Source organism: Rhinolophus sinicus, chromosome 14 (assembly GCF_057876585.1).
Source record: "Rhinolophus sinicus isolate RSI-liver-muscle chromosome 14, RSI-T2T, whole genome shotgun sequence".
In the NCBI taxonomy this organism is placed as follows: domain Eukaryota; kingdom Metazoa; phylum Chordata; class Mammalia; order Chiroptera; family Rhinolophidae; genus Rhinolophus; species Rhinolophus sinicus.
In genome coordinates this window covers 112,328,449-112,354,964 of record NC_142514.1, presented here as the reverse complement: position 1 = coordinate 112,354,964, position 26,516 = coordinate 112,328,449, and the positions used below count along the sequence as shown (strand labels likewise).

General features: G+C 35.6%; 1 pseudogene; it reads right to left on the bottom strand.

Annotated features, from left to right (window-relative positions):
• The window catches only part of LOC109438698 (thyroid receptor-interacting protein 11-like), a 76,988-nt pseudogene extending 52,675 nt beyond the window's left edge, over nucleotides 1-24,313 (bottom strand).
• Between the last annotated feature and the right edge of the window lie 2,203 nt (nucleotides 24,314-26,516).

Below are 26,516 nucleotides of genomic sequence, written 5' to 3'. Positions count from 1 at the left end.
TGTCCATATTTATGTGGTTTTATTTCTGGGTTCTCAATTCTATTCCATTGGTCTATGTGTCTGTTTTTCTGCCAATACCATGCTGTTTTGATTATTGTGGCCCTGTAGTACAGGCCAAAGTCAGGAAGTGTGATACCTCCATTATAGTTCTTTTTTCTTAAGATTGATTTGGCTATTCGGGGTCTTTTGTGGTTCCAAACAAATCTGATGATTTTTTGTTCTATTTCTTTAAAATATGCCATTGGGATTTTGATGGGGATTGCATTGAATCTGTATATTGCTTTGGGTAATATGGCCATTTTAACTATGTTGATTCTTCCAATCCATGAGCATGGAATGTCTTTCCATTTCTTTGTGTCTTCTTCAATTTCTTTCAAAAATGTCTTATAGTTTTCAGCATATAGGTCTTTCACGTCCTTGGTTAAGTTTATTCCTAGGTATTTTATTCTTTTTGCTGCAATTGCAAAAGGAATTGTTTTTTGTATTTCTTTTTCTGAGATTTCATTGTTAGTATATAGGAAGGCAATGGACTTTTGTGCGTTGATTTTGTAGCCGGCAACTTTACTGTATTCGTTGATTGTTTCTAGTAGCTTTTTGGTGGAGTCTTTAGGGTTTTCTATATATAGCATCATGTCATCTGCAAAGAGTGATAATTTAACTTCTTCATTCCCAATTTGGATGCCTTTTATTTCTTTCTCTTGCCTGATTGCTCTGGCAAGGACTTCCAACACTATGTTGAAAAGCAGAGGTGATAGGGGACATCCCTGTCGTGTTCCTGAACGTAGAGCAAAGGGCTTCAGCTTTTTTCCATTAATTATGAGATTAGCAGAGGGCTTGTCATATATGGCCTTTATTATGTTAAGGCATTTTCCTTCTATACCCATTTTATTAAGTGTTTTAATCATAAATGGATGTTGTATCTTGTCAAATGCTTTTTCTGCATCAATTGATATAATCATATGATTTTTGTCCTTTATTTTGTTTATGTGATGTATCACATTGATGGATTTGCGGATGTTGAACCATCCTTGTGCCCCGGGGATGAACCCCACTTGGTCGTGATGAATAATCTTTTTAATGCATTGTTGTATTCGATTTGCTAGAATTTTATTTAGGATTTTTGCATCGGTATTCATTAGAGATATTGGTCTGTAGTTTTCTTTTTTTGTGCTGTCCTTACCAGGTTTTGGTATCAGGGTAATGTTGGCCTCATAAAATGAGTTAGGGAGTACTGTCTCTTCTTCAATTTTTTGGAAGAGTTTGTGCAGAATTGGTATTAGATCCTCTTTGAAGGTTTCGTAGAATTCACTAGTGAAGCCATCTGGTCCCGGACTTTTGCTTTTGGGAAGGTTTTGGATGACTGATTCAATTTCGTTACTGGTGATCGGTCTGTTTAGATTTTCCAGTTCTTCATGGTTCAGCCTTGGAAGGCTATATGTTTCTAAGAACTTGTCCATTTCTTCTAGGTTGTTGAATTTGGTGGCATATAGTCCTTCATAGTATTCTTGGATGATCCTTTGTATTTCTGTGGTGTCCGTGATAACTTCCCCTTTTTCGTTTCTGATTTTGTTAATCAGTGTCTTCTCTCTTTTTATCTTAGTAAGTCTAGCCAAGGGTTTGTCAATTTTGTTAATCTTTTCAAAGAACCAGCTCTTTGTCACATTAATTTTTTCTATTGTCTTTTTGTTCTCTATTTCATTTATTTCTGCTTTAATTTTTATTATTTCCTTTCTTCTGCTGACCTTGGGTTTTACTTGTTCTTCTTTTTCTAGTTCTTTAAGGTGTAACATGAGGTTATTTATTTGGGAGTTTTCTTGTTTCTTGAGATAGGCCTGTAATGAGATAAATTTCCCTCTTAAAACTGCTTTCGCTGCATCCCAGAAATTTTGGTAGGATGTATTTTCATTGTCATTTGTTTCTATGTATCTTTTGATCTCTCCTCTAATTTCTTCTTTGACCCAGTCCTTCTTTAAAAGTATGTTGTTTAATCTCCATGTATTTGTGTTTTTTCCCGCTTTCTTTTTACAGTTGATATCCAATTTCAAAGCCTTGTGATCAGAGAATATGCATGGTATGATTTCAATCTTCTTAAATTTGTTGAGACTGATTTTATGTCCCAATATATGGTCTATCCTTGAGAATGTTCCGTGTACACCAGAAAAGAATGTATAGTCTGATGTTTTAGGATGAAGTGCTCTATAAATGTCAATTATGTCCATTTCATCTAATGTGTCATTTAGGGCTACTATTTCGTTATTTATTTTCTGTTTGGATGATCTATCCATAGCTGTCAATGATGTATTTAAGTCCCCTAGTATAATTGTGTTTTGGTCAATTTCTCCCTTTAGTTCTGTTAGTAGTTGCTTGGTGTATTTCGGTGCTCCCTGATTGGGGGCATAAATATTGATGACTGTTATGTCTTCTTGTTGTACAGTCCCCTTCACCATTATGAAATGTCCATCTTTATCTCTTGTTATCTTTTTCACCTTGAAGTCTGTTTCATCTGATATCATTATGGCTACACCTGATTTTCTCTGGGTACCATTTGCTTGGAGTGTCAATTTCCACCCTTTCACTTTGAGTCTATGCTTGTCCTTGTAGCTGAGATGTGTCTCTTGGAGACAGCATATGGTTGGGTTTAGTTTTTTGATCCAATCTGCTACTCTGTGCCTTTTTATTGGTGAGTTCAGTCCATTTACATTTAGGGTGATTATTGATATGTGAGGATTTCCTGTCATTCTATCTTTAGTTTTCTGGTAAGGCTGTGTCTCCATTGTTTCTTTGCCTTTTTGTTGTTGTCTATTATTTCTGTGTGGTGGTATTCTATGATGTTTCCCTGTGTTTCTTCTCTTATTTCAGTATATATTTCAGTTCTGGATTTTTTTTGAGTGGTTACCCTTAAGTTTATGTAAAAGAAAGTTTGATATTTAGTGTATTCCATTATCTTCAGCACGCTTACTCTCTCCATTCCCATATTCCGGTTCAGGCCTTTACTCTCCCCCTTTTTGAGTTTTGGTTGCCACAAATTGTCCCTGTTGATGGTGGCCGAATAGCCTCCTTTAGTATTTCTTGTAGTGCAGGTCGTGTATTAGAAAATTCCCTCAGCTTCTGTATGTCTGGAAAGGTCTTTATTCCTCCTTCATATCTAAAGGATATCTTTGCTGGATATATTATTCTTGGCTCATGATTTCTCTCTTTCAATAGTTTGAATATTTGGTTCCACTCCCTCCTGGCTTGTAGAGTTTCTGCTGAAAAATCTGATGATAATCTAATGGGCTTTCCTTTGTAAGTTACCGTCTTCTTTTCCCTGGCTGCCTTGAGGATTCTTTCTTTGTCATTGATTTTAGACAGCTTCAATACAATGTGCCTTGGAGAAGGCCTGTTGGGATTGAGGTAACTAGGTGTTCTATTTGCTTCTTGGATTCGAGGGTCCAGTTCTGTCCACAAATTTGGGAAGTTCTCATCGACAATTTGTTTGAATATATTCTCTGTTCCCTTCTCTCTTTCTTCTCCTTCTGGTATGCCCATTATTCTTATATTGCTCTTTCTGATGGAGTCAGAAAGTTCTTGTAGAGTTCTTTCATTTCTTTTAAGTCTCAAGTCTCTTTCTTCTTCTCTCTGTGTCATTTCCAGGTTTCTATCTTCGATGTCACTGACTCTTTCCTCCATCTGGTCAACTCTACTACCTAAGCTGGTTATTTCATTCTTAATTTCTTCTATTGAGTTCTTAATCTCCAGAAATTCTATTTGGTTCTTTTTTAAGATTTCAATCTCTTTTGTAAAATGCTCATGCTGTTCTTTGATTGAGTTTCTGAGTTCCTTTAACTGCCTATCTGTGTTTTCTTGTATCTCGTTGAGTTTTTTTAGAACTGCAATCTTGAATTCTCTGTCATTTAAGTCGCATGTTTCTGTATCTTTAAGTGCCTTCTCTGGAGATTTTTCACTTTCTTTCTGAGTTATCTTGTTGCCTTGGTTATTCATGGCGATTACTGGTTTACTATTTCTCTTCCTAGACATCTACAGGAGTGGCTTCTGCAACAGGTTGATAGAAAGCGGTCTTTCTTTTGTTTGCCAGTACTTGTTGGTAGAATGTTTTATTATTTCTCCAACTGCAACTTATTTTCCTTCTCCCACACAGTAGTGCTATGTGTTCTCTGCACTATTCCAATTTCTCATGCAAAGGGGGGTTCCCTGGGAGACGGGCTTCTCCTCTGTTAATAGTTCGTCTAGGTCACAGGGCGCAGTGTCCCGGTGGGTATGCGGAGAGCTTTTGATGTTCGAAAGCTCTTCCAGCTGCTGATTCAGAGCCCGTATATTTCAGCAGTTCTGTTTACTCCTGCAGGGATCCGCCCAGATAGGTGGGGTCAGGGGCGGGGTGAGTTGTGAGAGGTGGCCCAGAGCAATGGCGGCCACCACCACCACAGCCGGTCCTGCTTCCACAGCTCTCTCCCCTTTGCTGGAACTAGTTGGGCTGTGAAATTGTGTTTGCAGTCCACAGTTCTCAAAACAGCAAATTTTCTGTTGTTTTGATCTGACACTGCTACTGTTTCGCTTTTAGCACCGGGCAGGTGGGGGCGGGGCGAGCTCTGGGAGGGGAGGGAGGGGGCGGCTAGTCTCAGTGCCTAAGGCTCCATTCTCTGCTCGGCAGTGCGGGCTTAAACCACCGTTTTCAGCCTTTTTCCCTCAGTCTTTTCTCCGAGGTCTCTGCCGTGAGCGTTGGGTTCAGCCGTGTTATATGCTGTCCCCTCAGCCCTGTGGAGCCCTGGCGGAGCCCTAGCAGTCCGATCTCCCGCAGCTGCGGTAGTTCCGGGAAGCAGCGAGCTCGGCGCACTGAGCTAGGTCTGCGTCCTCCGCCCGCGCGGTTCCGTCTCCGCGCGCTTCTCCCTTTCCTCCTCCCTCCACTCGCGCGCGGATCTCCCACCTGTAGGTGATTTCAGTCGGTAGTGGGCCTCTTCGTGTTGCCTGTGTGCTGTGCAGGGAGTCCTTTGTGGAGTTTTTGTTGTTCGATTCGTTGTAAATTCCAGGGGAGCTTTACAGAGGCTCACCTCACGCCGCCATTTTTCCGGAAGTCCTCCTATTTTGCTTTTATACCTTCTTGTTAGTCTTGGTTAGGCTCCTCCTTGCCCTTAGATTGTACATGTGGTCTTCTAGATTTTCTTAAAAGAGTTTTTGACAAAAATATTTTTTTACAAAAATATTTACATCTTTAAAATAATGTTTCTCAGTTAGAGTGCTTTTAACATTCCTGGCCCCTGACCAATAAATGCCAGAAGACCCATGCAGTCACCGTAATAACCAAGGAGACCCCCAGATTTCCAGTACCACTCGTAGCTCAGAATCCTCGCTTTAATACAACTGGAATTTACTTTTGTATACAGTGTAAGATAGGGGCCCAATTTTATTTTCTTCCATATATTAGATAATCTATCCTATTTCCCCATTAAACTGAAATTAGTTTAGGGTTTAGTTTTAAATTCTCAAATGTATCTTGAGCTCTATTTCTGGATTCCCCTTCTGCTCCACTAATCCAGTCAATACGGTATTGATTTATGGCTCTATTTTGATATGTAGTAGGCAAGTCCCTCCTCACTGTTGTTCTTTCGCACACTTTTCTTGGTTACTTTACAGTATTCACTCATGTAAATTTCAGGTCAAGTTTTATCATCTTGAATCAGAGTGTAATATCTTTTTTGATGCATCATCTTGGATAGGCTATAGTCTCCTGTTATTCAATCAAATATAATCTAGACATTGCTGTGAGGGTATTTTAAACATATAATCAAAGCCTCTAATCAGCTGAATTTAAAAAGGTACATTATCCTGAATAATGAGGGTGGGCTTGACTAAACCAGTTGAAAGTCCTTGAAAGCAGGACTGAGGCTTCCCCCAAAAGAGAAGACATTGCTTCTGTGGACATTAAGTTCGATCCCTAACCATCACAACCATCACAACCATCCTGCTTGTGATGCTCCTTCCTGCCGTCCTGTGGACAGAGATTTGGTCTATGCCTGACAGTTGCAGCCTGCCTTGGTTGTCATCTTCCCATTCTGACTTCCAGCCCTCCAAATTTCAGACTCGCTGAGCCAGCCCCCACAATCACACTGCCAATTACTTGTAAAAATCTCATAGAAGGAGAACTGACTCTGGGTGGTGAACACACAATGTGATTTATAGATAATGTAATACATAATTGTATACCTGAAATCTATGTAACTTTACTAACAATTGTCACCCCAATAAACTTCAATTAAAAAAAAAAGAATCTCATAGGTGTGTATCCATATATATCATCCATATCAATGTGTATGTGTATATATGTATGTGTGTACACATGTGTATTCATACCTAAAAATTTAATATTCAAAATCAACAAAACTAAATGTAATGTAAATGAAATTTAAATAAGCTTTCAAATGATATTTTCTTAAAACCACGTAGTATTTACATTTAAGAAATTTTTAAAGCTTAAAACTACATCAGACTTTTTCAAAACCTAACATTAGATTTCGTTATTCTTTCTACCATTTGTTTGGTTTTTATTTCATTAATTTCAGCTTTTATCTTTTTTTTTTTTTTTTTTTAGTGTGGTTTTCCAGGACCCATCAGCTCCAAGTCAAATAGTTGTTTCAATCTAGTTATGGAGGGTGCAGCTCACAGTGGCCCATGTGGGGAATGAACCAGCAACCTTGTTGTTAAGAGCACAGCGCTCTAACCAACTGAGCTAACCGGCCAGTCCTGCTTTTATCTTTAGTAATTCCTTCTTTAGTTTCTTCTGATTTATTTTGTTCTTTTTCTAAATACATGCTACATGTTAAATAAAAATAAATAAATAAAGCAAGTTTAAAAAGAAGATATGACTTCCATTCCAACAATATGGCAGACTAGATACTCTGGACCCACTGGAAACAACTAAAAGTGCTGGATAAAATATCTTTTTACAGAGGGTAAGGGGGGTGGGGGGTGGGGGGTGGGAGATGAGGGTAAGGGGGAGCGAATATATGGTGATGGAAGGAGAACTGAGTCTGGGTGATGAACACACAATGGGATTGATAGATGATGTAATACAGAATTGTACACCTGAAATCTATGTAATTTTACTAACAATTGTCACCCCAATAAATTTAATAAAATAAAATTTAAAAAATATATATCTTTTTAAATATATTAATGAGCTAACCAGAAAGTAAGCATAAATGGCCAATAAATGTATTAAAAGATGCCTGACCTCATTAGTAGTCAGAGAAATGAAAATTAAAACCATAAGAAGATAGCCCTTCCCACATACCACATAGACAAAAGCTTAAAATATTCTGATAATGCTAATGTTGCCGAGGATGTAGATCGAGCACTCTGAGCACTATTGGTAGGAGTAAATCAGCACAACTGCTTTAGAATACAATTTGCCATCATCTAATAAAGTTGAAATTCCTCATATGTACCCATGACTCAGCAATTCCAGTGCAGATACACACTTGAAAGAAACGCCTGTACATGTGCACCAGAGGATATAAACAAGAAAGTTCATAACCACATTGTTTGTACAGCGGATAATGAAAATGTCCTTTATCAATAAAATGTGTAAAAAATTATATATTCGTGCAATAAACAGAGCGGTGAAAATAATGAACCATCTGTACACAGTAACACACAGCAACATGGCTGACACCCATGAACATAATACTAAGCAAAAAATGCAAGTCACAGAAGAATTATTCAATGTACATACAGTTAAAAAGTCCATTTATATAGAGTTCAAAAATATGCAAAACCAAACAGTGTATTGTTCAGAAATGCAAATCTATGTGATAAAACCATAAAAAAACAAGGCAGTGACAAACATAAAATTTTGAAATAATGGTTATCTAGGAGGTGGTAAGAAGAGGAAGAGATGTGGATGGATGGGTAAGAACTTCAAAGGATGACATTCTACATCTTATACTGGGTGATGATGACGTGGCTATTTGCCATATTGCTATTCTTATATTGTATACATATTATCTAAATATTTCATAAACATTTGAAAACTTTACAGGAACTATGGTTTCACTTATTTGGAATATTAATGGAACAGCACATTTACCATTAATGACAGGTAAAGAAATTTTATTATTTTTTCCACCTGCTATCACCAGAGTTTACTTATGACTTAGAGGTTTATCCTCAATCTAAAAGCAAGTCTCTAGGTATCATATCTCTTCATGAGGTTTTGTTTTATTTATATCTTAGACATAATTTTTGTATCTATGCAATACAGCATACTAATAAAGAGAAAAATATTTTAAAGGATTATGTTACAAAAGAAAAAGATCTAAAGGGATAATATACATTATTTTAATCCATATGAAACAAAGTACCCAATATATTTTGTTGAAAAGAGACATTACAAAGTTAAAATTATAGATTAATTAATTTTTTTCTTCAGTGATCTCTAAAATACCTATCTGTGCTAAAAAATTTAAACGTCCTATCATTTCATATTTGCTGAGTCTACTCAAAACTATAAGTCACATGAGCAAAATCCTGAGTATTTTGTTCACTATTATGTCCCAGCATAGGGAATTAATTAGCCACTCAAACAATATTTAACAAATTCATTGTTTAGGAGATTATTTCCAAGACAAGATTTCTACAAGTAATTGTTTCGTGAATAATAAAATTTACCAGAGGAAAATATTTCAACCAACCTGTAACAACAGCAATCTTTCTTCCAGATTTTCTGCCTTTTTTTTCCATTCAGCTATTAGCTGTTCGTTCTTTTCTAGTTCAGCTGAATACATAGCTGTTTCCTCTAAAGAGGTAAAAAAACGTTACATTAGTATTTTGCAGTTATGTGATAAAATTAGAATGTTAAACCACTTAAAATTTTAATAATTCAACAAAAACAGTTCAAATGTCTCAAGAAAATTATATATGCCTTAGTGATAATATTAACTGGAATTAAAGTGATGAAATCAGTTTCCTCTGCCTAAAGTCTTCTCCATCTTACACACTCTTCCTTCCCTTCAGAACTCCACTCAAGTATTTACTGTTTGGCAAAGCTTTCCCTATGGCCTTAGTACCACACCACTTTGCACACGTCCACTCTAGTATTACATAGAGTAGAGGAATCTTATATTTAAAATTCAAGATTTCAACCAGGAGTAACCCTGGCCTACATATGTACAAATTTAAAGCTTAGCTTAGACATAAAACTATAACCCCTGCTGCTTCATTGGCCTCATATCCCCTAATCCCCCACCTGCCCCTCACTAGCAATTAATTCATTGCCGATAATTACTGAATGTATGAATAAACAAACAGATGAGTGAATGCTCAAAAGGGGGTAAATCTGAGGATGGGAGGTATATGTGAGAAAACATATTCGGTTATGAGGGTAAAACTGCTGTGGCTGCTGTTATTGTGTCTCCAGAAAAGTATTTTCCACCTGGAGTAGAAAACGTAGTTACCTCAAAGTACAGATGAAGAGCTAAGAACAAGTTCATCGATATTTCAAAGGACAGCAGTCACTGGTGATTAACTCTTCGAAGTGAGTTCAACCTCCAAGTAATATCTCAAAACCTAACCATCTTCTCTACATGTGCCTCTCTCTTCCTTTGCACCTCCTCTTTATCACATGATCGTCCTTTCTACGTAACCCTTATAATTCCCCAACACTCACCTTAACTTGTAATACAATACTAAACAAATTTGTAATAATTACTTAATATATAGTTTATGTCTGAATTGCAAAAGCAGTCTAAATTAACTCTTTAATGGCTACTTATCTTTCCCCCCTATAAGTGGATAACCATTCAAAGATATCCCATGCCCAATCTAAAGTAGCACTCAAATAAGCCAAAATTCCCAATAACTGCAATACTTTTTCTTCACTGAAAGACTGACCATACAACTTACCTTGTCGGAAATACTCTAGTACTATCTGCAGGTTGGACAGTGAGAGAGCATACAGCTTTACTTGTTCCTGGGACATAGAAAGCTGCAGGGCAGTTTCATCTCTTTGCTTGGAGATTACATTCAATTGTTCCTGCAATGACTCTACCTGCAAACTGGCTTGATGGCTTCAAACAAAACGAATATAAGTCAAACTATTTCTATTTAGGTACTTTACCAAGATGAAACGTCTTCCCTACATTTTACTGGATTAAAGGCAAATTAGATTTCAAAGTATTTAGATAACTTTAACAAAATGGAATACTCTGTCCTGCTTTTTTTAAATTGTGGTAAAATAGACATAACATTTGCCATTTTAACCATTTTTAATTGTAGAGTTCAGTGGCACTAAGTACATTCACAATGTTGTATAACTGCCACCATCATCCACCTGCAGAACTCTTTTCATTTTCCCAAGCCGAAATTCCAGTCATTAACCAATAACTCCCCTTTCCCACAGCAACCATAATTCAACTTTCTGTCTCTATGAATTTGACCTTCCCTACACTTTACTGCATTAAATTCCAGATAAATTTCAAAGAAACCTGAAGAGTGCCTCTAATCTTTGTTCTCCATTTTTGTTAATCCAACCATCCTTTCTGTCAAAGTGACTTTGAATTAATGGCAGTCATCTTAAAGACAGAATTAGGCTAAACAAGAAATGTCATTGTAAGAAAAATTCAGAAACAGCCTGCAACCTTTGTGTTTCCAGGCTAAAACTCTAAGATGTAATTTATCATAAAATTGTAACTTGTAAGGGACCTTAGAGGTCATTTTGTCCAGTTTCCAACCCAACAAACAATGAATTCTATGACACCCACTTGCTTTAACACTTGCTACCACAGTGAAGTCACAACTTCCCTAAGGTTAGCACACTAATTAACTGCTCTGATTACTAGGTAATTATCTTTTACCATCATGTTGCTGCTTGCATTAAATAACCCCTACACCTGCCCCAAATAATAAATCAAAGTTCCCTAAGAGATTTATACAACACCTATCCAGGCTAATGTCATTGATGTACTTCCTTAATGTATAAGTATTACATACAAAATATTGCAATAGCCTTTCCTGGGTTTTTAATATCCAGTTAAATTCTTATTCAAGAGCAGCCCATCAAATCTCATTAAGAGCACCTAACTTTGAAGAAACATTACCCAATAGCACCTTCTTGTGGAAGGAGAAGTAAATTGGTAACCGGGAGACAACTGTCCTCAAATGTCCCTGGATTTTATTCAACTTTACTGATGAGCAAATCACTCAAAGGGTGATTGTAAGGATGAAGTGAGCTGTGATGTCACTCAAAAAGTTAATAAATTACCAGGTGTGACTGTTGTTAAATAAGGGCTCAAAACACCATAATCTGGTTTGTAGATTTGAGTTATTTATGTAACAAACATTTACTAAAGATCTATTAACTATGTGTAAGAATATGTTTGTGGGAAGAGTACAAAATAAATGGCACTGTTCCTACCCTCAATGACCTTACATCCCATGGGTGGGAGAAAGTATAAGACAGATCAACAATTACCTGTACCCTAAAGTAAAATACAAGTGCCCTATCAAAAACTCAAAATAGTATGCAGATTCAAAGGAAAAAACATCACACCAGTGTTTGGTTTTGGATTTGAGGAGCGGGGTGCTAAATAAAGCATTCTTTATGAAGGAAATGCTTCTATTCAAAGAAAACAAATTCTATTTGAAGAACTGGTGGAATTACTAGAAAAACTGTTAGGGATCAGGCCCACTTTCAGGTAAAAGAAAGACTATGAACTGAAAAAGTAGAAGAAATAGAAAAATAGTAGCTGTATCTGAAGAACTGAGTAATACAGTTGATAGATACAGATGATAGTGACAAGTAGGGCTAAGGAGGTAGACAGCCCAGGACCAAATCATGGGAGTCGGCACCGGTTTTGAAAAAAGGAGCAACACGATCACAGGTCTACTTAATGAAGGTTATTCTGGCAATTATTATGAAGGGTAAATGAAAGGGGGTAGAGACTAGAAACTGTTTTAATTAGAGAAAATAAGGGCCTGAAATCGAAACAAAAGATTATCAATTTTATAGCCTGAGGGTGTTTTGGCATCTCTGCCAATGTGAAACATATACACAAATGATCATTCATTGTTTTCATTCCCATTTTAAACAAGTTTTCTTTCTGAGAATGAAGGCATAATCATACACCCTACGAAGTGAGGGAGGAGTTCATCCTCACAAGCATTGTCTCTACTGGCCCAGAATCTCTTTGCAGATATAATATCTACTATCTCCTCATATCCCCTCAGCATCATATATAGTAAAAAGATTAATACAAAGCCACATATACCACTAATGGCAATATAAATGGGCATGATTCTTCTGGAAGATTTGACAGTACATTACAAAAGTGTTAAAAACGCCCTTTAAACCAGAATTTCCATTTCTAAAACTTTCCGCTGAGGAAATAATCTGTTATCAACACAAAATACCTATCTTGAAATATCATGACAGCACTCAGTAATTTTGAAAAGTTGAGACACTCTACATGTCCAATAATAAATAACTGGATTAAAGAAATTATGGCAATCCAAATAGTATATTATATAGCCATAGAATGTTATTGCAGAAACATATGGCTTAGCATGTACTGATACTCATATTAAGTTGACAGAAGCAGGTTACAAAACAGTATGAATAGTATGACCTCTATTTTACATATATATCGATATATATATATATATATATATATATATATATATATATCCATATATGTATGTGATATGTACACACATATACAGAAGCATATAAAGGCACAAAAAAAGAGTATTTCTGGGTTTGTGGGACTGTGGCTTTATGTTCTTTTTGGTTTACGTGATTTTCCTGAAGAGGAAAGTAAAATGTTTTGTGGTAAGGAAAGAAAAGAAAAACAAGAAATGACATTTTATTGAGAAAAATACAGCTTTTAAATATTTAAGCAGAGACCTGGTCACTCAAAAGTTTTAAAAAAACCAAGAGTTGATTCATACTGACCTAGATCTTTACCTTGCTACTTCCTTTACTCTCTCCCTTCTTATAGCCAGACCTTATTCAACCATAGATCATCTGATTAAAAATAGTCATATAAGTTAAATTAGTTCTGTTGGGAACCTGAAAAGGCTAATTAAATCAGTCAGGATTTAAGTCTAAATTCCTAAGATGATGAGAGGCAATTATCTAGAGTAATGGTTAAGACTCTGAAAAAACGTCAGTTTGAATGCCAGATCTGGTTAAGAGTTACAGACCTAAGTAAGAAACCCACACACACTCTGCGTGCCTGACCTTGGGATGGTAACTAAAGCTCTTTACCGTAAGTTTCTTCATCTGTAAACGGAGATAATACATTTTGTAAGAATAAAATGAGGTAACATGAAAAATGCTTATTGAGTCTTACACTCAAGAAGTGTTGAGTTAATATTAAAGCTAAAAAAATGAGAAAGTTACCTTGCATTTTCCATTGCATTAAAGGATGAAACTAGCTTTTCCTCCAACACTGTGACTCTCTTTCTTACCCTGTTTCCCCGAAAATAAGTCCTAGCCGGAAAATCAGCTCTTTGGGAGCAAAAATTAATATATTATTATTATTAATGGGTATAATAATACCCATTATTATATATTACATTACATTACATTACATTACATTACATTACATTACATTACATTACATTACATTACATTATATTATATTATATTATATTATATTATATTATATTATATTAAAGACCCGGTCTTATTTTATAGTAAAATAAGACCGGGTCTTATATTAATTTTTGCTCCAAAAGAGGCATTAGAGCTGATTGTCTGGCTAGGTCTTATTTTTGGGGAAACACGATAACTTAGCCTCTCTAGCTTCTGCAGCCAAAGCTTCTCAGGTGTCAGAATCTTCTGTTTCTAAAAGATGGTTATGCAATCTCTCTAGTTCCTGGTTTAAGCGTAAGTCTTTGTCACGTAAATGTTGAACCTAAATAGAAGACATTTCTTTATTTTTCTTCTATAAAATGCTCCCTCGCCCCCTGCCCCACAAGCCACTTGTTATCAAATCTTTTCCGCATTATTGAAGTGTGTTAATGTATACTAATTTCTCATACTGCAAGATGTATTTATGCTGAGGAAAGTCTCCTGAAATCATCCTGAATATTCATTGGGAAGGTTTACTTTGTAAGACCTCATTCCCTGAGGCTATAATGGAAAACGGAATTATACAAAGTACTAGGCTTTTTGTGACAGACCAGTTTTTCAGTAAATCTCATTTTTTCCATATTTTATGGGTGGGAATTTTTTCTTATATCCAAAATATGCCATGGTTTTCACTTTTTTTATTTAAAAAATATAAGGTACAATATAGTTTCAACTGTACAACCTACTGATTCGATCCCTGCTTTCACTTTTGAAAACTGAAATAAAATGCACTCTGGGAGATCAAAATCCTCCTATTGCACACCAGAGGAAGACTAAGAAAAAAAATCCCCTAAGAAAGAAATTCATTTTATATGGTAATCATTACAGTTTTCTTACTTAATAATTATTAAACTTAGTGTCTGAATCACTGTTTCTTTAAAATGAAAGTATACCTCATTCTGTACAGCAGTATTTTCCATTTGTTTCTGTTTCAGGGCCAACATGACCTGATCTCTCTCCTTCTGAAATGTAACTGTCTTCTCCTGCAGTGATTTAACTGCATTTAAAAGTTGATTTAACTCCCCAGTCTTGCCCTTTCGGAAAGAAATAAAGTTAGCTTCAAAGAAAAATACATTAAAAAAAGACATTACTTCATTAATTAATTTCAAAATATAACCATGTCAAGGTCATCAAAAAAGGACTCTGAGAAACTGTCAGTCTAAAGGAAGCTAAGAATACATAATGACTAAATATAATGTGGTACGGTACCTTGGATGGCATCCTGGAACAGGAAAAGGAAATTTGGCAAAAAATTAAGGAAATTCAAATAAAGTATGAACTTTAGTTAATAATAATGTATCAATACTGGTTCACTAATTATGACAAGTGTACCATAGCAGGGTGAAATGTTAAAAACAAGGGAAACTGGGTGTGAGGTATATGGGAACTCCATCTTTGCAATTTTTCTAATCTAAAACTACTCTTAAAGAAAAGGTTATGTGGAAATTATTTAAAAAGAACTCAAAACACACAATCTCTTCAAACTTACCATACATAATAAAGTGTCCACAAACCCCAAAAATCACTCCAAAAAAGTGTGTGTGTTGTGTGTGTGTGAGTGTGTGTCCCCATATACTGTTTTTGTTAGAGAACGTAACAACATCAAGATGCTAGCAGAGGAGAGAAAGAGAAGCCTTTCACATGCACAATCTATTTTCAAAGAACATTTTGGCAACAATTTAACAAAGGAAAGCAACTCTGGAATGATACCTCACTAGATGGTTGTGAGAATTTATTCCTGAATGCACTGCATACAAGTACAATATATTAAAAACAGCAGAAAAAAAGATAACCCTTCATTGCAGAACTAGGGCCAGGAATTTAAGATGATACCGTAGCTCGAATTCTAAAAAGCACAAAAGAGACAAGCTATTTAGAGCCAATGCTTTTCTCTGTTTTAAATATGCATATCATATGAATCTATTTATAGTTAGGTGTTATTTTAAATTTTCATGGAAAGTTTCCATTTCTTTAAGAATATATGTACCCCTCGAGATAAATGATCTAAACCAAAACATAAAACCATCTGTTCCTTTTATCTCACCACCTCCTCCGGGATGGTGAAGCCAATATTTTCCAAGTAGCTTTTCAGTTAATTTTTTTTTCATATTACAGAGAAAGAACAAATGCTCGAAAATTAAATAGAGTTGAAGATCTCCTGTTGAGAGCATCCCTTTCTCCCTAAAGAGGTTATTTATTGTTTTCAAAATATAATAAAAGTCCTCCTCAATTATATAGAGTATTGGAAGAAATTGATTCATTTATGCTAATTACCCTCAAATACGACTTAACTTAGGGAGCTTCCTGAAAGGTACATGAATCTGCACACTTTAGATCGATAAATGTCAATGAAATAGAACTAATTTCTACAAGATGCTAAAACTACAAAAGAAAAAAATATATTAAAAGAATCCTTCATTGTTCTACATATCTCAATTGTAATCTTACAGCCCTAAAACACGACACCTAATTTCGGTTGGTGAGCAATAGAAAGCTTCTGCCCTTTTTCATGCCAAGACCAGTACCACAAGAAGCTGTATGTGAGTGAGAACACCTCAACACTATCAGTGTACCTACTTGATTAGATGGCAACGAAGGGGAAAATGAGGTAAGACTTCTCTTACCAAGTGAAAACTACCTCAAGCATTCCCAAACTTTAAAATCCAAGACTCTAAGAGAACTTAATTGGCAAAAGACTTTAAATCATTTTGTATCTTGTGCCTGGCAGCATGTAAACACTCAAGAAGCACTTGTTGAATATTCTCATTTCTTTTCCAAACTTCTACTAAAAATATAGAAACCAGAGTCACAGAGCACTATGAAAAAAGCCCTGCACAGCATCTATCACAGTATAATGTATTAGTAGGGCTTCCTTCAATTCATTCTTATATAAATCAAAATCGATTGCATTTAAAAATTGAAATATATCAAAAACTACTGATACTTTATATACATATATGTACAGAAGGTGCCAAAAAATGTATATACATTTTTAGAAAGGAGAAAACAGTATTAAAATTCTAATAATATATACCAATAACAAAAGCTGAATTGCAGGAGGTGCTCAAAGTGGTTACCATCAGCATAATTTTAATATAAGTTTTTCCTTTCTTAAAATGTGTATACATTTTTTGGCACCCTCCGTATATATATGAAACTGCTACAACCCTCCATTTTATGATTGAATAAACAAACCAATAAGGTCAAAACACACCCAAAGACACGCCAGTGACAGAGCTGGGAATAGAATATTTACTGAGCCTACTATGTGAAAGCACTACTCATGGCTAGCACTTTTCAAATCCCAGATTGTAACTGATTCATAAAAATCAATTTAATGGGTCATCCAGCACTTTCTTTTTTTAATAGAGCATCATGTGTAGTAAGGGTAATTTGTGATTCCTGAAACTTCTCAGGTTTACACACACACACACACACACACACACACACACACGTGCTCACTGTGTCACAATGTAAAATGTATTTCTTACTGCAGGTCATCATCAAAGATGTTGTGTGTATTTCAGAGCTCCCCATTACGTATAAAAAACCTTTGAAGTGCTAACCATTACTAGCAGCTACTAAAATATGCCTAAAATTTAAATTGCACTGACTTCAAAATTCCCTCTTGTAACACATTTCTATTTTCTAAAGAAAAATGTTAATTGCTACTAAACTCTTTTTCTACTTAACAGGCTGTAAAAAATTAATTTAGTACTAAAAATATTTGGAAATATTTCATAATTTGGGGGAGAAATTTCCAGATGCCTCTAAAGAATATTTACTTTGAATGACAATACCTTGAAATAACTATTTCTAAATGAACGAATTCATATTACAAAAATAACATCAATAAAGTAACACATTAAGAAATCCCTCCATCCCAACTTCCCTCTGTGTGTGTGTGTGTGTGTATGTGTGTATATATATATATATATATATATATATATATATATATATATATATATATATATATATATACAATTCTCTCTGCGCCATCCAGAACATACCTACTCTTTTACTTTCAGGAGTTGCTCAAAAGCAAGAGCCTTCTCCTTCACTGAATGGCACTCAAACTCTCTCGCAGCATCATAGAAAATTTAGTATTTGTCTCTTGTAATGCTTGATACTCTGTTTCCTTTTCCCTGCTTGTTGCTATTATTTTTTCATTTTCCTCTTTCAGTCCACAAATGTTCATTTCTAAAATTAATGTCCTCTCCAGGTTTGCTACCGCCTGCCTCAAAAGTTCATTTTCATTCACCTTGTTAGTGGAATTTTCATTTAAAGAAAGTAACTGATCACTTTTGGCTTTGATTAAGAGGTCTTTCTCCTTTAGTTGCTTTTGTAAAACGTCTTGTTTCTCCTTGAGCTGCTTACTTTCTGAGTCTGTTCGTGTTCTTTTCTTTCTAGCTCTGAGGTAGCAGCAACGGAATCAGACAATCTGTGATTATTTTCCTGGAGAGTTCTAATTGTTGCATCTTTTTCCTGCAGCAACTTTCTTAGCTCTTATATCTCTTGTTGAGAAGACTTACTCAATGCATCAGACTTAACTGTTTGAAAAGCCTCTGCTGATCCGGAAGTCAGAGATGACCCGGAAGAGTGCGGAGGGGAAATAATATCGTTTCCCTGGAAGAAGGTCTTTGGTTTTGCAAAGCTGCCATATGCTGTGCTGAACCTGGGCTAATTCCTGCCCCAATTTTTGAGTTTGGTTTCATTCTGCTCATACCTTTGGATCAGGCCAGCTTGTAACTTACTGTCACTGTCAACCAAAACCTGTGCCTGAAGTTGACGCAGTTCCTCCTGAAGCTGGGCTGATTCACGCTGCGTATTTTGTACTGTGCTGATCACCTGCTGTTTCCACTCTTCCATTTTCTTTACTTATTTTAATTTATCGCGTTCCTGCAAAAGCTCCTCGAACTGATTACTGTTAACACCTCCAACCTCATTACAAGTGCTGGACATCTGTAAACCTGTCAATAATGTTTGACATTTCTGACAATGCATTTATTTCAATGTCTTTTTTTCGAATGATATGTGATAAATTCTGAACAGTTTCTCTAAACATATCTTGGCCACTACTTTTAAATCTAGTGGACAATTTGGTATTTTCATCTTGCAGCTTAATGAGGGCTGCTTCTTCAGCAGCAATGATATCCATCATTTTGTGATATTCTGTTTTCATGTGGCTATTTTCCCTCGTTTTCTCACTCAAAACAGCGAATAGTTGTTCTCGCTCCATAGCATAGTCCTGCAGCTGCTGTTGAAGGTTAACAACATCCTGGGTGAAGGGAGGCATCAAGAGCCTGGATCGCCAAATCTTTCTGCTGGATAATCTGAGCTGGTTTACCAACCTCATCTTTGGACAGCTGATCAATCTGTTTAGTTAAAGATATATTTTTTTTCATTTAGCAGTTTAATTTCCAATTCTCGTTCTTTTATTCCTTGTACTAATTTTTCAGTTTCAGCTTTAGATAAATCATGTTTTCACTTCCATTTTCTACGTTAAGGCTCTGAACTTTTGTTTCTTGAAAAACATCAGAATTCTCTGTTTGAATGCCATGTTTTTCTTCAGGCCACTGGGTTTTGATTTCTTCAGTTGTTTTTTGCAAAGTTTTAATTTCCTTATCTTTCTCTAAAAAGAGATGGGTGTGCATAATGTTCACTTGCTCATGCTGGTATTGAAACTCCTCATCCATTTCCTTCTTGTGCTCCTGTAAAGACTGAAGGAGTTGCATTTTACTCCAGTTTTGGTCTTCAATTATCTCTTGGTGATGCTTTATTTCCTCTTCAAGGTTATTCTTTATTACATTCATTTGAGATATCTCCGATTCTAGTTCAGTAATACAATCAAGGGTTTTAGGCTCAGCCACAAGTCAGCCCAACTCTGTTGTTCCTGAGTCATTCCAGTTCTTTTAGATGATTGTTTTCTTCTTTCATGGATCCAAGACTTCTGTCTTTTTCCTCTAGGGTTTGCTTCGAATTTTCATTTTTTCCCTTAAGGCCTGAGTATATTTATCTAATTCTTCCTGGAGCTCTGAACTTCTCTCTTTAAGTGTTTCAATAAAAATTTATTTCTTGTTTATAAGTTGTGTCAATTGCTTCCATTCTTCTAGATGACAAAATTTCCTTAGTCTCTTTATGATCGATATCCATCTGCTCAATATTCTTTTTGAGTTGTGCTATTTCAAAGTCTTTCTCTTGACTGAGTTTAATTAAATGCTCATGTTCGAGCTGTAAAGCAGAGGTATTCAAACTCCGTGCATTGGACAGTTCTTCAGTGGTTTGCTCATACTCACTTGCTTCTTCCAACAGCTTCTTTTCAGCCTGACACAATTCTGCTTCCAACTGTCCTTTTTCCACTTTTAGAGCCTCAACAATAGTGTTTTTTTCCAAAGAAATTTGATAGTTATGAACAATAGATTCTTCCAACTGATGTCTTACATCTTCACATGCTAAAAACAACTTTTCATTTTCTATGTTGAGATCAAAAGCAACTTTCTTTAAATTTTCATTGAGCTGTTCTATTTCTGCAAGATTTTGCATAGGACAGTGTACACAATGAAGAATTTTCCCGTCTGAATACCAATAGCACCTCTCTGAGAAACACTGTGCTAATGTGAAAGTATGTCAAACATGTAATGTGAAGCTATATATAGACAGTATGCATGATATGCTAATATTTGTGTTTTTTAAAGCCACATTGTATATATATGTATATATATATACATATATAAAATATAGAAAGAGGGGGTGCCAAAAAAATGTGTACACATTTTAAGAAAGAAAAAAACTGTATTAAAATTATAATACTCAATATATACCAACAACAAAAGATGCATACAAATCACATTTGACTTCTACAATTATAAAAGGTGCTCAAAGTGGTTACCATCAGCGTAATTTTAATAGTTTTTTCTTTTCTTCAAGTTTGTATACATTTTTTGACACTGTGTGTATGTGTGTGTGTGTGTGTGTGTGTGTGTGTGTGTGTGTGTGTGTAAAATCATACATGCATGGGTATAGCCTGGAAGGGAAATTGTTTGAAGATGGGATCATGGAAACCAGAGAATAATAACAGCTAACATTTATGATGCTTATTGTGGGCTAGACATTGTTCTAAAGAGAACTTTGCAGCTAGTAACTAAAACTATGAAAAATATAGTATTATCTTCTACAACAACTACTCATTACTACTGCTCTATTACTACTCATCACTACTACTACAAATATAAAGAAGGCTATTATCATCCCAACCATACAGATGAGAAAAAACAAAGCACAGAGATGTTAAATAACTTGCCCAAGTTCAGCTAGTTAATGACGGACCTGGATTCCGACCCCATTGTGTTCTTAATCACTGCACTATCTACTCCATTCAAAAACTGAAAGTCAACTGGGCAAACAGACATTATGATTGACTGAAGTTACTCAGTGGCAGTGGAAATGGAAAAAAGGGGAAGGCCTAAGCGGTAGAATTGTTTTTAAAGCAAATAAACTCATATGGCTCACCCACTACATTGAATAAATGGATACATTTATTCTGAAAAGACCAGAGATAATTTGATTGAAGTCAAATGAGAAAAAAGTCTAAAACACCACTGCATAGCCTTCAGTTGGCTGTTATGGCAACTCCTGGAACTGAGGCACCTAGGAGAAATCCTAAAGTGAGCGCTTCTGGGATACAATGCTGAAATATCACTGAACCTGACAGAAGCTAAGGATATAGAACCTGTAGGACTTGCTTTTCTGTTTTGGGAGCCTGGTAAATGGTACTAATTACCAAAGTAGGGAAAGGAAGAGAGAGGAGGACATGGTGACTTTACTTTGAAACTAACTTGTGAATTTATAGAGAGTTGGCCATCCAGGTCGGGGGCTCATGATAAACAACTAGGTGAGAAATACAGATGGGGGGGGGAAGGGGGGGTGCTGGGCTCACAAGCACACAAGGGCTAGAAACCTCCAGAGAAGGAATGAATGAGTTCATAAAGGGAGAGTTTATATTGTGAGAAGAAGACAAATTGCAAAATAAAATGCATCTTTTCAGCTAAAGAGTTCCCATTGTGTTTTCCTGGCATGAATGTACACTGCTGTTTGGCCTATTTCATTTAACACTTATTTTTTTGTAATGTAGAACACTGGTATGATAACTAGGTATCTTCTGGAGCATGGAAAATGGTGGAAGACCTATGGCTCTTATCATTCTCAGGTGTGCTTAAGTACAGGAAATCATTCAGAAAGGTCATACAGAATTTTTAAGAAGATAGACTGCACTCCCTAACTGGAGGGTCTGGGCCCTAATGAATTATTGTAAGTATTTGGTTCTGTATAGATTAACAGAAATAGACCCACATCTCCTCCAAAAAATGTCTACACAAACATTTCTCACAAATCTACATGGCCTCCTAAATCAATGAGTTCCATGTAAATACTTAAAGGATGAAGAAGGGAGGTTGAGAGACACCTAGCCAATATTTAACCCATTTTAGGAGGGAATTCGTATTTATAATCTATGATGGCACTGAATCTAAAACAAACAATTCTATTCAAACTCCACGTAGTCATTTCCACATATACTCCATTTCCACAAAGTACTAGTTGTCTCTAAAAACAATGAGTATGCAATGAAACACCAATGAGAAATAAGTTCCAAACATTTTATACCAGACAATGCTTGGTGCAGTCTGAACACTTCTTCTACTGATGTACTCTGTGGACAAATTCTTTCCTTTTCTGTCACGGTATCACTCTGCTTCATAGCATAAGACTGCAATTTACTATATTCCAATTTCAGGCTTTCACAATCTTTAATTATTTGTCTTTTTCCACATTTAGTTGTTCTTGTTCCTTTTTCAAAACGTCTCTGTCATTTTCTGCAGAAGATAATTTGTTATTTATGTCTTTTATTTTATCCTCCAGTTCTTTCTTTTTTTTTTTTTTTTTTTTTTTTTGTAGACTCTACTTTTTCAGTTTGTAGAGCTCGAGTACTGTTTTGCATCTCCTGGATTACAGAGTGATCAGTTACTGCAATTCCTGAGTGTCTAGAACGTAAACATAAAATCAAGCGCAGCAAATGTCAAGTACCAAGAGTTAGACAGCTCGCTATATACAATGAAGAGACTTCATAGACTTCAGAGCTTGGAAGGCTTAAAAAGAAAAGCTAAAAACAATGAGGTAATACTACACTCCTGCTATTAGGTTGGTGCAAAAGTAATTGTGATTTAAAAGGTTAAAAATAATTGCAAAAACCGCAATTATTTTTGCACCAACCTAATAGAATGGTCCAATCCAGAACACTGACAACACCAAATGCTGGTGAGGATGTAGAACAACAGGAACTGTCATCCATTGCTGTGGGAATGCAAGATGGTACAGCCACTTTGGAAGACAGTGCAGTGATTCTTACAAAACTAAACATACTCTTGTCATATGATCCAGGAATCATACTCCTTGGTATTTACCCAAAGGAGCTAAAAACTTATATCCACACAAAAACCCCAACAAGAATGTTTATAGCAGCTTCATGTATAGTTGACAAAATTTGGAAGCAATCAAGATGTATTTTAGTAGATGAATGAATTAATAAATTGTAATACATCTAGATAATGGAATATTATTCAGTGCTAAAAAGAAATGAGCTATCAAGCCATGAAAAAATGTAAACACATATTACTAAGCAAAAGAAGCCAATATAAAAAGGCTATATATATAGTGTATGATTCCAACTACAATAACAATTTTGGAAAAGACAAAACTATGGTGACAATAAAAAGATCAGTGGTTACAGGGAGTGAAGACAGAGATGAACAGGCAGAGCACAGAGGATTTTTAGGACAGTGAAAATATTCTGTACAACATTATAATAATGAATATGTGTCATTATACATTTGTCCAAATCCACAGAATGTACAACACCAAGAGTGAACCTTAAGATAAACTAAGGACTTTGGGTGACTATGATGTGTCAATGTCATTTCATCCTTGGTGAAAAATGTATCATTGTGATGAGTGATGCTGATGGTAGGGGATGATATGCATCGGTGGGGAGGGAAGGGAGTATAAGGGAATCTCTGTACCACTTCCTCAATTTTGTTGTAAACCTAAAAATGCTATTAAAAAAATTAAGTCTATAAAGAAGTTATATTACTATAATAAACAAAGCATTTTTAAATACATAGTTGAGAACTGATATTGTTTGAATCAAATACTAAAAAGCCTATATATCTGAGTTTGAAAGAAAGTGAAAATATACCAAACAATGCAAAAAAGTTTCCGTATAATATTATATATCTCAAAGATAAAAAGATCTTTCCATTTCTGCAGAAGTTTGACAACAGTGGTGCCATTGCAAATGTATGGCAGATGCGCAGATTTAGCCATTTACTCATTCTTTAGAACTTTATCCAAGTTTACATCAGTGTCCTGACCTTACAGTGCTAGGTTTGTCATTTAATTATGTCATCTAATATGTTAAATTAATGAAATTAATAACATTGTTGTAACAGATTTCCCAGTTCTTTCAATTCGTTCTTCATAGTCACGAAATTCTTCCCAATGCCAACGAGTTATTTCTGTCAATTTCTGTTGATGTGTATTCTGCAATACCGACATTTCATGTACTATAGTCAACCCTAAATATCTTCTTGTTATTTGAAAAATACATCTTGAATGGAAAGGATAGTGATAAACCATCTCTTTCACCTTGTATTCCTTTTCTGTCTCCTTTTACTAGCTTCCGTGAAGACAAGAATGTTTTGCCATATGTCGTCAACTGCTGTATTTTTACCTGAGATGAGCACAGTGTCTAAATCCATAGCAATGTCTCCCCAGAGGTCTGCAAGGTGAAACACTTTAACTATCAATGTGCTTGATGTCTTACCTTCCTCTATAGCAAAACTCTTCAAAGATGATGCCTGCCATAAAACACAGAGGGCACTCAGTATTTGTTGAATGAATGAAGATGAAAGGTGGGATAGGGAGGCTAAGTGATGGAGTAGTCTACTTTTACTTATATTCAACTTGAACAATTAGTTCTACGTCACTGAAATTTAGTAAAAAGGAACAGGAACAGTTTTAGTTTTCATTGGTTATGTAATTCTATGTAAGTAATAATTTGTTTTGCCTCAGCTATAAAGTAGAAGTTGAACTAAAAATTATCCTAGGTTTCTCCATTTTCAGATTCTACTTTATAGTTATCAGCTAGGTCGTTCACCATGTATGGACATTTGAAATGTATTCAAGAATTAATTCATTCCATGTGTGGTAGGTTATTCTAAAAATTCATTTCTCTTGGCCTTTCCAGCTTGGTTTAGTTTTGTTGTTGTTGTTTGCTTGTTTAACCATTATAACTAGTGGTACTTGCTTCATTTCTAAATTAGTTACACAATTAACTCTTTACAGGGAACAATGAAGAATCAGGCCAATTCACCCTGACTTTTTGGATACCACCCTTAGTACTGAAATGCTAAAGGTTAACCAGTACTTACTTTAAAGTTAATAATTTATGACTTGTGACCAGGTTCGAATTTAGTTTTATCAATGTTTTGTAGAGGCAGCAAATTAGTTCCTACCTGTCTTAGAACCAGTAAGCAACTTTCTCCAAACCAGAGCCCTAACAGTAAAACGATCATGCCATGCACAGTACTTAAATGTTTTCTGTATAGTATTTCGTTAAACTCTGACAACATAAGTGGGTATTATCCCATTTTATAGTGGAGAAAACAAGGATTACAGAGGTTGACTAACTTGCCAAAGGGCCAATAGCTGATAAAATGACAATGGAAATCAAATCCCCGTCTAGTTCCAATAGTATGCCCTAACCACTGTAATACACTGCCTCCCTATCAGTGCCCTAATTACTGTGACGAGATGAAGGCTTGCCATCACCGATTCCCTCTCTATTCCATTACTCTGTTGTACAAACAATGCATTTTATTCCAGTGTTGCTCTGAAGGCAGGGACCAGATCTGTCCCTTTATCCCCAACATCCACAAGGCCTGACATATTTTAGGTGCATAATAAATACTAATTGCCCTCAGGGATTACCAAGGTATGTTGGACTATTACCTAAAATACTAATAGCCATAGAAAAACGTTATTTTGGTTAAAATTTTTTTTCCTCACTCTTTTCTTACTGTTATGTATCACTTTTTGCTGTCAATAGTGCCTCTTCGGCAGCATAGCTCTGAAACCTCTTACTTGGTTTTACTACTATAGTGCTGCTCTCTGCTACAGGCCCATCAATGGCAACCAAGCTTATTAGAATTGTGTATATAACTGGATCTGAGTGGGGCTAAGTTGCTCTCCTGTAATTAAAAATAGAAATGCAGGCCTGATAATACTCTTTAATAAAAGAAGAATAAGTGAATACTCTCTTAACATAATAAAATGCAATCATCAGGCCAAAAAACAGTACCATGCTTAATGGTGAAAATGTAGAAGCATTCCCATCAAAGACTGGAAGACAACAAGGATCCCCAATGTTATTAACATTTTTCTAAAATTAACCATTTAATTATAGGTGGATTTAGTCCATTGAAGGAAAGAGATGTTAACATTAGAAAGGAAGAAGCATCATCATTTGCAAATGATATAGTCAGATGCTTGGAATACCCTAAAGAATGAAATAGAACTCTTATAAACAACTGAAATTTTCAGTAAGCTGCTAAGCACTATATGAACATTACTTGAAATGAACATCTGACCTTTATAAGACCTCGCCTCACAACTGGGTACTACCTAGGTGAGATGTGCTCTATTAACCGTCCAGAAACTTGTTCTCCTGCATATACTGAACACCAACCAGGTTTAAGATCTTAACTGACTCATACTAACTAAATTCAAAGACAGTAATTGATAAACCATAATAATTTGTTAATTTTCGGAGGAAAATTTA